This window comes from Thermobia domestica, chromosome 10, assembly GCF_964235325.1.
Source record: "Thermobia domestica chromosome 10, izTheDome1.hap1.1, whole genome shotgun sequence".
Lineage (NCBI taxonomy): Eukaryota > Metazoa > Arthropoda > Insecta > Zygentoma > Lepismatidae > Thermobia > Thermobia domestica.
The window spans coordinates 52,813,469-52,828,978 of record NC_137463.1 but is presented as its reverse complement, the minus strand read 5'-3'; positions in this window follow the sequence as shown (position 1 = coordinate 52,828,978).

The following is a 15,510-nucleotide window of genomic DNA, read 5'->3' as shown; positions in this document are numbered from 1 at the left end:
CGTATTACAAAAACAACTCGAAAAGCGTAACTAACGTTCAAAACTAGTTAAAACCAAGCATAAGAATGACATCAACAATGGTATTAACAATAATGTTTACTGCAGTGTTGAAGTGATGTTGCCAAGTGCGATGTTGTTAAATGAAAGCTTGAATCCTTTGAGTACAATTTACAAATGAAAATATATTTGCTACTCAGAATACATAAAGAAGCCTGAAAGAACTGTTTGGCTGTTTTAGTTTTATATAGTACATTTGGCCATAAAAAGGAAGACATACGTATTAGACAATACTGGACACAGTACATTATGAAGTAAAGAAAGGATATAGTATGTTTTGAAACAAATACAGTAATTGCTGGATATAGTACATTTTGGAACAAATGTGTTTCTAAAATTCGTTTCTAACATGGTTTCAGAGCGTTCTGGCACAAATTATCATCATATTTATGCAGAAGTACCACAAACCTTTCTGTTGCCATTAAAATCTCAAATTCTGAAAAAATGGATATAGTACCTTTTGGAAACAAGCTCCCCATATGATGAGATAAACTAATTTAGATTTGATGATTTCTGAAATTGTTATCTATGCTTTATGATTTATCATCAAATTTAAATTACGCCTTAGAAAATCGACTTACACTATTGCTTTGGCAAAGCTTTACTTTCTTTTAAGCCACAAACGGAAACATGATGGCACAAAGTTTCTGGAAGTGTTGCTACTAGCCTCCCATTTTAGATAGTGTATATTTACAGCGAAGGGGGGTGCACGTGCACCTTTGCACCCCCATAAATCAGGCCCTGATCACAGTTATCCTTCCCGCTTCATCTCTTCACTTTTTTTAAAGTTCGTTCTGGTAATGCATTTGGAACGTTTTCAACTGGTTTCAATTAATAGCGAAACCAAAAGTTATAGTGGATATCTTTCAGTTTTAGTAGGAAGTTAAGGATGGAGATATAATATACACATGGTGAGGTTAATCGATTGCAGGATCTCACTTTTGTTTACCTATTTCCATTATTAATCTATAGCGATCAACGTTAAGACTGGAAAGGGTTGATTTTTACTGCTTCCCGATTGAATATCATCTTTATTAATGAACTCATGTTATAACTACTGACCCTCTCCTTCTGATCAAAATTGATAATAGTAATCCGTCAAGTGTTGCTTGAATAATTTTCTATTCCAGTCTAATGGATAAACATTTTCTAGTTCATTTTTTCGCACCCTAATTCCTATCATGACCCCCCATTTTATCACGTCAGCGACCCCCTTATAATTTCTGATTTGTAATAAGCTTTTTGTGGGATTTTTTAATACAGTATACCTATTGCGGTGATCTCACGATATACATCAGCATCTATTTCTGTAATAGTAGAATTCATTTCTTGCATATAGTGTATACAGTAAACTTCTCTAAAAAGCGAATGGATTAAAACCACATTAGGTCAGTTCTTTCCCATTACAAATATCGAATCCGATCCGTCAATCTGTTTCAAAACGGAGACCGCCTGAAAATGTTCAAACTTTATAATTCCTTTAATTTTTGGTCATATGATAAAAAAAAGTGATTTCTAATTTGGTTTAAAAATTCCAAGATTTCAAAAGTTAATGAGAATTTGAAATGAATTGATAATGTACGTCACTAAGATTGAACCGAACATAATCCAACTAGTGAAGTCACATCATGCTCAGATATCTCATCAGCTCTCAATTTTAATTGTATTCTAATATACAGGTTTTGTTGCATTTGTTTTTTTCGGGTATTTCAATATGTGTTCTCATTAGTTTCATGCCGTACCTCTTTCGTTTAAATTGATTTTTAAACTACTCTGCATCTATGTTTATTAGACCTATTTTTTGTTATTCTTAATACTATGTATAAAAATAAAAATATACCAATGAGAATAAAATTCAAAATAATATTCAAAAATATTTCCCGGTATTAGATTCTATTTTTTATCTCTCGGTTATTTTCGCGACCCCCATGTAAACCTCTCGCGACGTCCCTAGGGAATCTCGACCACCAAGTTGAAAAACCGTGGTCTATTTTGACAGATGGACAAATAAGATATATATTTATATAAAGAAATTTTGGTTTGTAACCAAACTCGATAAATGTTAAGATGTCACTTACAAGGAACCATGGGAATGAAGTGTAATTGTGGAGAAAATTGATTTCGGGTTTCCACAGATTTTCAAGTTTCATCATAGTCCCTGGATGCTGGAAAAGCGATTTTGGATTTATAAACACTCAGCTAGACACAAGAGTTTGGAATTTTCAGAATAAGGCAAAACGTAACTTTCTTCTTATTTTTAATCTTTTCAGTAATGCTTCTTCGTTTTTCTTGACTAGAGCTTCCCAACTTTGATTAGAAAACCAAGATAACTTATGGAAATTCCTACTACAAACCAGGAAATCTTACGGGAATGAACATTTCCGATTATGTTTTTATTGCTCTAAAAGGAACTTCAGAGATAACTGAATAAGGAGAACACTACCTTTTGCTCATGCTATGATTCTAAGTACTAGTTGAAACTTGCGATTTAATTCCGGTTTGTTACTTGTGCGCTTAAAATAATGACCATCATATTTGTACATCATATGTCCGTAAAGGGAGAAATGTCTGCCCCGCTCAGTAGGGAAACTGCCTAGCGAAAGATACGATGCATGGTTTTCAAATGTGTACGACGTTGCTAATAACACTAAGAATAAGAAAAGTAATAGAATTTAAGGTTTCGTTAAAAAGAAAGCTATATGTCTATTTATTTATTTCTAATTATTTGATTATACTTGAAGATCTTTGGACAAAGTTATAGGTAGTAATTCGCAATATTATTGACATCGTTTCCAGCCTGAGATAATAAACTAATTAATGTTCCCATGTTTGAGTCACCAACCGACCTTACGAGGCGAATTTTATTCATTATTTAGAGAGAAAAAAACAATATGAAAGCACAGCGATTTGACAGTAGAGTGCTAATTTCTTGGATGCAAGTTCGTCGTGGATTCGATAAATATGCGTTCAAGGGGAAGCTCGAGGAAATTAATACATGAAAAAACATTTCCCCAAGTAAAAATAAGCTAAATTGTTTATTGAGTTCAATACAAGGATGCACAAGATGATAATCATGTCATGAGCACTATTATCAAACTACTTTACACATTAACAATATTATTTCACCATAATATCTTCGCACATATTGTCGTTTTCTTTATCCCATGGAACATACTCGTAAATTGTTTATATTATTCCGTGTAGACATTTTCAGATCGAATGAAGTGTTTTAAACACATGAGTTAAAGTTGAAACCAATAAATATACAGATATGGTCTCACAGTAATGATGATAAACTAGTTACATTGACTTATTACTGGATAAAATAAAATGAAATTTCTTCACTTTTGTGTTCCATCAATATGCTCTCTAGGGAAAGGGAGATTCGTGATTAATGAGAGTGTATGATTATAAAAGAATCGGTGGAATGATCATGTGGGAGGAAAGGTCAGAATCGCGAGAAAGCCCACGGGCACGACGTTGTCTACCACAAACTCATATGGCCTGAGTTCGAACCAGGGACCTCTCACACTAGAGGTGAGCGCTCCACTATTGATCCACTGCGTCCTTCGATAATAAATGTTTGTGATATGTCATGACGAGTAATGAACACAAATTCTGTTGCAGTGAGTGAAACAGTGAAACAATATAAAAGAAATCAATCTACCGGACGAAACTTAACAAAGGCTGAACTCTTCAAACATTTGTTTTTATTTTATTTTATTTATTTATTTGTTTTATTTATGGACCTCGGTACACAAAACGCAATACTTTCACGATATATATATATATTTTTTTTTTACAAATGTCCATATACAAAACATGAATCACCTCAGAGCTGAGGGCAGGCCCTTAGCCATCCTTAAAATGCAGAGGGGTTGGTGGAAGTAAGGGAGCCCAATCCAACCATATTATAGTTCATCACGATATTATAATTTATTTGAAAACCTGCCGTGAAAATTTTTGGGCGGCCGTAAAAATTAAGGAGTCTGGTCCCCGTTCCCCCGTGCATACGGCCCTTGTTGAAGAGGAGGAAGAATATAAATAAACTTACTTTTGTATACTTAAAACTATTTCGTGTGAGGTTATTGGAAAGAAAAGCTTAAGTTTGAAAGTAACAACGTATTTAGTACATCTAGTCTCAGCTCGAAAAATCCTGGACGTCAGGTAGTCAAGGCGATTGGAAATACGTCTGGCTCCTAAATAAGGTAAATCAAAAATAAAATTATGTAGGCCGATGTATGAAATTGTATTATTATAGTGTATATGTTTGAGAAGCGATGGCTAGGTCACAAGAACTATTTTCGAGCACTTATCTTGTTTATGATGCTTTTTCGGCAAACTAATAATCTGTCTGACTATTCGCTATAGCTTTCTTCAGCTTCAAAAAGCTGCGGTGACCACAAAAACATTTCCCTTTTAGAAATACAGTAAGAAAGTAAAGCGCTATATAATACGATTCTTATAGCATTAAGATAAGAAGAGTTGTAGTAATGATGTGGGCTAACCAATTGCTAATATTCACAGAAAATAGTAGAAAAAATGAAAATATGTAATAGGATACGAATACTTTTTAAAAGGATTACCAGCTTTTTGGTGCAGAAAGTGCATATATGTAGCCGTAGTAAAATAGCATGGAGATTCACGACAAATCTTCAAAATAAAGAAAAACTATAATTCGGTAACCTAGATATTTTCTATCTTCGCATGACTTAATTTGAACTGATATAGTACTTAGACTTCTAATGTTTCTGGTGTAATACAATAGTAAAGTAATCCTGCTTAAGTGTACAAGTATCTAAAATGTTTCTAGTGATAGAACATTACAGATGACCTTTAATGTATTTTTAGCTAGGAAAACAGGTCCTACTAATACGTTATTTTTATATACAGTAAGTGTATTTTATTTTAATACTATTCCTTTCTACTAATTTATTTGCAGTTTGTAGTAAGAAACTAATATGAAAAGATTCCCTGAAGCTTCTAATGCGACTCACAGACCGATACTGATCTATGACGTCACGCCAAAACCCCTGTTTTTGTTGTCGTCTGTTGTCTTAAGCAGATTATTTTTACCTTGTTTGAAGCGTTCGTATCTCGGAAGAAATATTTTTCTGAGATTTTTTGGTATGTTGTATATTGAAGACGAGTTCTACATGATGATGTCTTTAAATTACAACCTTTGGTATAAACGAAAATGTCCATTGTGTCCCGGGTCATCCTTGCCACCTGAGGCTTAGCGTTATCCTGTAGGAGGAGCACTTTGTGATTCAGAAGTGCTGGCCCCAGTGTTTTGAGCTGTTCTTCAACATGACTCAACTGCTGACACACATGAAGCGTCTTATCTGCCTTGCTATTTACACTTGTGATATTCTCTATATTGTTTTCTAAGTCATTCACTTTAATTCAAAATATTGTGTGAGCAAATCAAAGAGTCTTTATTAACAAGAGCAACAACACCATCTACAAATACGGGTTTAAAAATATGTTTGGAATTGCATTCCTTTCCCTTCGAGTGATAAACGTGGTTACTGAAGCCTAAAGCTGAAATGGAGTTTACTAGTTTGATTGTTGAAGTTTGACATTTCTATGCAGCTTCGGGGCTATTTGAAATGTCGACCTATAATTTGAAGTGGGAGCGAAACTAATTATTTAGTACCTTCCCACCAATAAAACTTGTATGTGTAGAAAAGGGGAACATACTAGCCCCTAGACTAGTGAAGATGGCTGAGATGAAACTTAGGATAGATAAATTAATGAACTTAAACGTACATATTTTATCTAAAGGAGTCATTTCCGAAAATATATCATGAACTTTTACCTACTCAGTCATTTCCAAGCAGAAATAAATATTTTTTTCTACACCATTAGTTCCAAAGAAGGTAGCCATATGACGAACATATAATGATGTTTTAATTATACATGTCATTTAAAAGAGCCCTCAATGAAGATATATATAAAGCTTTCTGTATTTTTCTGGAACACAATAGATATATAAATTCATCTACTAACACTTTACTAACACTTTAATTTAAATTAGGCTTTTTAGATGTCGGTAGTCATTTAAGAACTTTGGGGTTGGTAATGTTGGTACCACAGTTAGCTCTAGCAATGATAAATGATTGATTCTTCTTTTATTTAATAATATATAATAGCGAACGGTCGTCTCATAACATTTCTAAATTCACATTTATTTGCTTTAAACTATAATTAATAATAAACTGCTTCTAGAAGAAATAAATTTCCTTAGTAATACAGAATTGCTTGATATATCTTTGAAAATTGTCAGGTTCTTCAGTGACCACCGTGAAGTTAGCGACCAAAAGTTTAAAAAAAAACAATATATTTTTAGAGTTCTCAATAGCACTCAAAGAGTTCTTTGCCAACGAGTTTGCACAAAATTCCACTAAATTGAAAACCAAAACCGCCAGAATTCCAGCAAAAAATATCGCGATCTACAAATATAGCTAAAAATCCAGCTACACCTGAAAAAAATGTATATTGTAATTAATCCCAATGTCATCATCATCATCATAGGTATTCTGCCTTTATTGGCAGGTCACTTGCCGCAGCTGAGAAGCTTCCATGCTCCACGGTCCTCCGCTAAACTTTTCGTCTTCGCGTATGATCTTTCTGTTTTAATATCATCCATTAATTGTAGTCTCCTTCGCCCAATCCCTCTCTTCCCCGCCACCATACCCTCTAGGACGTCCCTCATGATACAATCTCTTCTTAGGCAATGTCCCAACCAGTTTCTCTTCCTCTTCGTAATAATATCTAAAAGCATTCTTTTCTCACCCACCATTTCTAACACTCTCTCATTCGTTTTCCGCTCGACCCAACTAACTCTTTCCATTCTTCTCCACACCCACATTTCGAAGGCTTCCAGTCGATTTTCGTCACCCTTACGCAATGTCCACGTTTCCGCCCCATAGAGCACAACACTCCACACGAAGCATTTTATGAGTCTTTTTCTCAACTCTTTGTTCAAGGTCCCACAAAACAGACTTTTCTTTCTTTTAAAGGCTTCTTTCGCCATTCCTATCCTTGCTTTTATTTCACGTTCGCATTTCATGTCATTACTAAGAACACTACCCAGGTATCGAAAACTATTCACTTGTTCTATTTTCTCCCCTCCTACTTTTATATTTGATACAGACCCCTTTGTTCCAATCACCATGGCTTTTGTCTTTTAACATTTATTTTCATCCCATATTCTTCAAAGCCCTTCCTCAGGCCTTCCAACATCCCATTGATTTTCTTTTCAGATTCTGCAACAAGGGCCATATCGTCTGCAAATCTTATGCATCTAATCATTCTACCTCCTACCGAAATGCCATCATCATCATGTAGGCTCTTTTTCACTATCTCTTCTAGATAGACAATAAATAGTGTTGGCGAGAGGCAGCATCCTTGTCGAACTCCCCTTCCAATTGCACTCTCTTCCGTCAGTTCTTCCCCTATCCTAACACTTACTTGCTGGTTCATGTATAAGTTTCTTATGAGTCTTCTATCTTCCCATTCCAATCCTATCTTTGTTAGAACTCCCAACAACAATTCCCAATTCACGCGGTCAAAAGTCTTTTCTAGATCAATGAATACAACATACACCTCTTTCCCTTTTTCTATAAATCTTTCACCGATCACCCTTAGTAATCCAATAGCATCTCTTGTGCCCTTGCCTCTTCTGAACCCGAACTGCTCCAGATAACCTTCTTCCATATAACCTTCTGTTCAGTATTCGGAGCAGAATTTTAGGTGCATGAGATATACGATTTCTTAGCCATCGGTATCATGATCGTTTTCAGAAAGTCTCTTGGCCATTCTCCTGTTTCATATATTTCATTGCATAGTCGCCACAATTCTTTCTTTCCCTTGTCTCCTATATTTTTAATGAATTCAATTGGTATGTTATCTATTCCTGTTGCCTTTTCATTCCTAATCTCGGATATAGCCTTTTCAAACTCATCCCTAAGAATACTAAATCCTTTATCATCCTCGCCTAGTTGATTTTCTACTTCAACATTTAGGCTACACGGTCTATCCCTACTCTCATATAAGTCTTCAACGTATTCTTTCCACCTTCCTATGACCTCATTTCTCTCGCTGACTACCTTCCCATTCTTATTTTCTACTGCCATCATGATACTCCCTTGTTTCCTCCGAAATTCCATAGATTTTACCTCCTTGTACATTTCCTCATATTTCCCAACTCTTTCTAATTCTTCTATGTCCTCGCATTTTCTTTTGTAAAACTCTTCCCTCGCTTTGTCTGTTTCTCTTCGTAATTCATTATTTAACTTTCTGTACATCTTTGTGCCCTCTTCTGTATCAACCTGTTTCCATATCTTCCTCTCCCTCATTTTCTGCAACATCTGCTCTGTAACCCATGGTTTCTTAGCAGTTTTGTGTTCGCGGTAACCTACTGCTTCTTCTGCATCCTGCTGTAAGCAACGTAATCCCAATGTATGCACTAAAAAATTAAATCACAGAAGTACTTACCACTAATTCATTAATGGAGCTAATTCATCCTCCGATTCGTTGTCTTCAATTTGTAGATTGGAGTACGTTGCTCTTGTCATAGTATCAATGTTTTGTAATATAGAAATAGGTAAATCGAAATCATGGCAGCAATTCCCGAGTCGTCTCAACCCTGCACGATTAGTAAGAATAGCGTCAACCATCTCTTTTCCCATTCGATTTCGATGTTTCGTCTTCACGAGATTAAGCTGGCTAAAAGCTCTCTCTATCTCTACATTTGACCATGGTAAAACAAGGAGACACAAAGCGAGATTAGAAAGTTCATGAAAAGGGTTTTCTCAGGCTGCATCTTTATATTTTTGAACTTCACTCCAAAACGCTGTAGAATTTTCCGTTCTTTTCCACTCAACTAACGTGTGTTTTTGCCATTGAAAGTCAATTTTTGTTATGGTTTCCTTAGGAAAGCCCATGAGTTCCGCCAAAGGAATAATCGGATCCTTTAACACCTTCAAACAGTTTTCTGGTGCGAACATTGAAATATTTTTCAATATTTCAACATTTGCAGGTAAACGCTGTTGAAGCTGTGATACCAGCTTAACAATAAAATTCGCACATCTTTCCCTAATTGTGTTTTCATTTTCAATCGTAAGTTCACCAGCCGTTTTTAGTTCTCCTATTCTTTTCTCAACATCATAACCCAGATAAGGTTTGGAACTCACATAGTTTTTAATATTCTCAGTTAACAAATTAACTGGACAATTTGGTACAACTATTATTTTTGCCAGTCCTTCAATAAGCAAGACAAGAGTAGCTTACTTGGGTCAACAGAGTTAGATTGAAACGATTGATTTACGTGTTGGGTTTCTGCTAAGATAGGATTCAAAAATAAAAAATACACTTCATTATTCGGATCACTGTACATTTGGAAAAGCAATTCAGATGTGTAGCACTTTTCACTGTTCCGCACTATTTGAAAATGCGTTTTTAACTTCAGCCATTGCGAAAGAATCTGTTTCACTGCTGTCTCTATTGATAACCACCTAGTATTGGACACCTGTACAATTTTAAGTGGATTAGACCCTTCATTTATAGCTCTGTACAGTTCTGTGTACACCTGTTGCCGGAGAGGTGATCAAGCAAACCAATTATAAGTTTCGGAAATCATAAATTCCAAATTTCGAGGGAGTGATTCGGAGGCCGCCCTGGACACAGCTAGTTGCACAGAATGACAAACACAATGAACTAACACGAGATGATTGATTTCTTTTTTTAAAATTTGGTACACACCATTGTTAACTCCCACCATGACATTAGCGTTATCAGTCCCTAAACCGCGTAGTTTCTTCAAATCAAGCCCAAAATCTTTCAAAGCTACTTTTAATACCTTCACAATTGAATTAGCATCAGCCGATTGTAACTCGTACATTCCTAAATAAGTAGACACGACAGTAGAGCGTGCATCAGAATAGTAAATGATACATAATCCTAGCTGTTTGACTACACCAATATCTGTTGATTCATCAAGAAGAATGCTATAGTCACTGTCACCAATGTCTTTCCGAAGGCTCTCCTTAAAGTATGGAGATAAAATATTCTTGATCATACCACTACACTTACTACGATTTAAGTGTACCTCTTTCACTTGGAAATAGCGTTTGCACAATTCACTAAGATGGTCAATGCTTCTAATAGAACAATGACACGCGGTAAATAAAGCCAACCCTGCCTCGACTCGAGCAGTATCAGAAGAAACATTTGTCACCGGGAATTCTATTTTCTTTTGTCTATTTGAACTAAAAGGTTCAGCTGCACTTACGTGTTTTTTAGTTTTGCTATGGCTATAAGATCACAAACTTTTGCTTTCAAATTGCACTTGCAGTATTTGCACCGAGCTACCGTACGATCTTCCTCAACTTCCAACAGCCAGTTTTTCAAATTTGGATCTATTAGCCAGTCTTTTCTAAATTTTTGAGAATAACCTGCTTTTGTTCGTCCCATTCTTACACCACACAATGACAATTGCAGTGAAGAAACACTAAAAGTAGCTCAAGTCCGCATAAACAGGAAAAAGAAACGACCGACCACAGAACTATCAACTAACAACTATTAATTGACGGGAAGTGGTAGCGGGAACAGAGTCCTCATTCGAATAAAATTAGGCCGTCTCGGGTGCTTAATTCGGAACGATCATATCCAGTGAATGAACGAATTAATCGACGAACATACGTGTCGATTAAACGGGATTGTCCCGTTGATTTCGAAAAAAGAGAACGTTGCTACATACTACTTCCCGAGAGCAACATTGCCACATACCACTTCTATAATACACAGATAATTTGCAAGCATCTGCAATGTACTTGTTCAATACCTAGATAAGAAAAATTCAACAGTAAGACATTTTATCAAAACGTAGCATGTTTTGAAATACGTTGGAAATATTTTTTTTTAAAAAGCTAGGTTTCCCGCTGCTCCGCTGCCAGCCAATTTTCACCGCTAGATACGATCGTAAAACCACCAGATTTAGCGGGAAACCGATGCCGTTGGCAACACTGGTTCTAGAGTTCCTGATGGGTTAGACCAATAGTTCTGGGTAAATAAAGATTTTATAGCGATTTTAAAGTTTCGGTGCTAACTTCACGCAAAACCAAAAATCTTAAAATGTCTATATTTTTTAGAGCTCTGAGTAGCACTCAAAGAGTTCTAGAGTTCCTGATAGGTTAGACCAATAGTTCTGGGTAAATAAAGATTTTATGGCGATTTTAAAGTTTCGGTGCTAACTTCACGCAAAACCAAAAATCTTAAAATGTCTATATAACTATAAAATCTTTATTTACCCAGAACTACTGGCCTAACCTAGCAGGAACTCTAGAACTCTTTGAGTGCTACTCAGAACTCTAAAAATATATAGACATTTTAAGATTTTTGGTTTTGCGTGAAGTTAGCACCGAAACTTTAAAATCGCTATAAAACTTTTATTTATCCAGAACTATTGCCTAACCTAGTAGGAACTCTAGATCTCTTTGAGTGCTACTCAGAACTCTAAAAATATATTGATTTTTCAAACTTTTGGTCGCTAACTTCACGGGGGTTCTTTAGTGCCTTTGCGGTTCTGCTTGAATCTAGTCGGTAGCTGAATTTTAAACAAAAGACAGGAATTTAACGACAATGGTGAAGGAAACCGGAAAGCTGTTAAATTTCATATCTGTTCCTAATACTTGATCTTACATGTAATGTGAACTTGATCACCACATCTGAGGATACAGTGAAGAAATTTGCAAGTTTCCATATTTCACTTTCTCACTTAAAAATTATTTAATACAATAAAATATTAAATTTGTGATTCTTTCTCATATTATTTTTTGACATCCACTATATACTGCATTTTTAATTGGTTACTTATTCACTTAAAAAGGCGTAAATAAAAAGTAAATCTTTCATTAATTATTATCAATAATAGAAAGTATAACCGATCAAGAATTATACAAATAGAAGTGTCACGTGTACACCACGAGGAGTTTGGTCTATATGATGTCATATTTTCTCAATGTTGAAACCAGATGTTATAGTGAACATCTATCCCTTTCAGTTTTATTGGGGAGTTAAGGGTAGAGATGAAATATATTCTTGGAACTCTTAAATGATTGCAAGGAACCGCTTTTCATTATCTATTTCCGTTCTTGCTCTATAGCGATCAATGTCAAAACTGGAATGGATTGATTTTTACCATTTTTTGTTTGAAGAATCACCTTTATCAACTAACTGGTCACAGCTGTCATAATTTTGGCCCTGTACTTCCGGTCAAAATTGATTGTGATTCATCAAGTATTACTTGAAATTTTGTTTGTCCTTCGGTCGGATGAACACATAGAAACTATCTATTTGGAAAGACAGACATAAGGTAAATGTATAAAAGAATAATGATTGCTAAATCAAACTTCACAAAAATTAAGAAGTCACATATAAGTAACTATGAGAATGAAGTACAATTGTGAACAAAATTGAACTCGGGTTTCGTCATAAACCGTGCATGCTGGAAAAAATAATTTTGGATTTTTAAGCGCTTGCCTGGAGACAATTTTTTTTTAGTATATCACAGTTTCTTAGTGTGGAATATAACTTTTGTTTTCAGTAACGTTACTTCGGGCCTTATAGATAGAAATTCTCGAGTTTTATTAGAGAAAACACAATACTTTATGAAAATTTGCGCTACAAACCAATATAACCCATTACATGTAGTATAGTTACGACGCAATTAGATAAGAAGTAACATTTACCAATTCAGTATTGATTACTATAAGTATTTCAAATATATCACGAATCATATTAACTTGTGTTTTTGATAAAAACTGGGACATTTGAAGCTTTGAGCAATTTGGGAGTGGGGAGATTTGTGACTATTCCGGATAAACACGGATATCTGTGAGCCGTACACGTGTATTAGCATCAATTAGTGTCTAATTAAGACAGATAAAAGTAAATCTGAACATTACTCGAGCAAACAATTCTCAGTGACGTAACTAGGGGGAAACCGGGGCTTGTTACCCTGACGTCAGATTGGGAGGGCGGAAAATTGTGCAAGTATTTGAGGGATCACTTAGGTGTCGTTGGTCAGGGAGGCGCTAAGGCGAGTCTTTGAGGTGATAATTTAGAGTGGTTGCGTCGCTGACAGTTGTACCAAATTTTTTCATATTTCTTACATTTCCAAGTTAGGCTAGAGCTTTGTATTTTTTAGCAGAGCATGCAGTAAATGAGGAGCTCCTATACCACTTGTAGATTGGCTTCAGGAGAGCTCAATATAAATACAGTGTGGACATTTATGGAATAAAAGCTGTGTATAAAACTTGAACCAACTTGTGCTAGGTGGGCATTAAAAAGTACGAATGTTATCTAACCGAGTCAGGGCAGAAGAACAAGAGGAGGGATTCAAGTGGTAGCCAGGGATGCGTCCGAAGGGAGCAGGCGCGTCATCGACGGAGGGTATATGCATAAACGAGAATAGTGGAAGAGTATACATACCTTCACTATGACTCAAAATTCATTTCAATATGCTGCGCACTGACAGAAATTACCGGTTTTCACACTCTCATTCCTTCACGAAAAATGTTTCACATCGTATTTTACCCACAAATTTTCTATTTGGTAGAACTGTCTGCTCGAGTAAACCCCAAGTCTTAATGAATTGGATTGGTTTGCTGCAGAGTGTTGTCTTTTGTTTTTTACGACAATGTACAGTACCATGGGATTTCTTAAACGTTTTACCAGCATTATGGATTTCCTTCACCAAGATAGGCTTGATATATTTCAAAACATGTATTCATTAGTTGGATAAAGTTTTAACATACAACACAATAAAAATCTCCTTGCTACCCGCGTTTGTGACGTATGATTGATTATCTGGAGTCTCCGTTTAATCCAAGATAAGCACTAAGCCTCAAAAACTAGCCGCTTGAAGTTGATGTATGTAGTACAATAGTTCTTCCCTCTCCCTTCATCCTTTATACATCCACTGGAACCCACCCCTTTCCTGTGTTATCTAGCTTTTGAAGAGGGGATACTTGTCCCCACCCTCTCTCTCTTCAACTCTTGTTCTTTCTCGCACAGAAGAAATAAACGTTAGAGGAAAATGTTTTGTGACCCAGCTAATGTTTGCTAAACGCAAAATTACAGCCGCCTTTTCATATTCAGCCAAGTGTATAACGCGTATATGAATGAGCTTTAGTTAACTGTTGCTCTTTTATTTTCGTTTGAGGATGAGGAAATGACGAAAAGGTTATGCCAAGTACTTCTACAATTTTAATATATCTATAGAAGGAGGGAAAACCACCCAGAGCTTCTCATCAAATAAGTCACAATTAAATGGACAACCGCTTTTACATTCTTTTACTAATTTCATAAAATTTAACAGAACTGATATATCCTGAAAGTTCAATTGTGTTCAAGATAATTCTACTATTAATTCTAATATATCTTGCTGGCAATGTACGAGGATTATCTAAATATTCCGTTATCGACTTTCAATTATTTAATGAATTACTTTTACTTGGAATGATACTGGCTTTTACTGATATTTTAATTTATTTTTAACTAAATGTCGTCCGGATAGTTCAATGAGTTACTTATGTGAGCCTGCTTTACCAGTAAATAAGGACCTAGGGGCGCAACGCTCTTAGAGTAACATATTATACGAAAACATAACAATCAAGAGGAAAAGATATTCAAAAGTTATACAATAATAAAAAGAAAGGGATTAATTTTCAGGTGCAGCATTCCCAAGAACGTAACACTTTTGATACCCAGATTTCAAGATATGTATGTTGGGTCATAAAATGGGCACAATGTGTTTCATATTTGAGAGATTTACATACGTATTTTCTTTTTTTTTTTTTTTTTTTTTTTACATCTGTGATTCTTCAGCACCTCTATCCTCTCCTTTTTCTCGTGTACTTTAGCCGAAATAAATTATTTTCACTCTATTTTATAGTAGATGCGTTAAATTTCAATCCTTATTTTGTAACAAGAGCTACAAAATGATGGTCGCAATCTTCGACTGGAGGTTTTACATTACATCAATGAACGTAGTAGCAAAATTGGACAATGAACTTCAGTGTTAAAAAGTCATTGAACTCCGCCTACCACACACCCATACCACATCTGGATAACATGCGAGGTTGCTTTTTTCATTCTTGTACGAAAACTTCGACAAAATCAAAGGATCCATTCGTGCTCTAGAGTCAACATACGTAGCAATCATTAAGTATGTCCGACCATTGTTCAGTGACGAAATTCTAGCGTTGAAACACCGCATGCGTGATGTAATTCAGAATTTGGAAGAAGTGGAGAAGCAGGATAAATGGAAGAATGTGACAAGTGTGTCAAAGAAGAAATATTTGTGTATAACGTTCGATGATTGTGCCCTTTAGGCTAAGGGAAATAATGATTAAAGTAAGTAAATGATGATGAAAGAATTGGTGG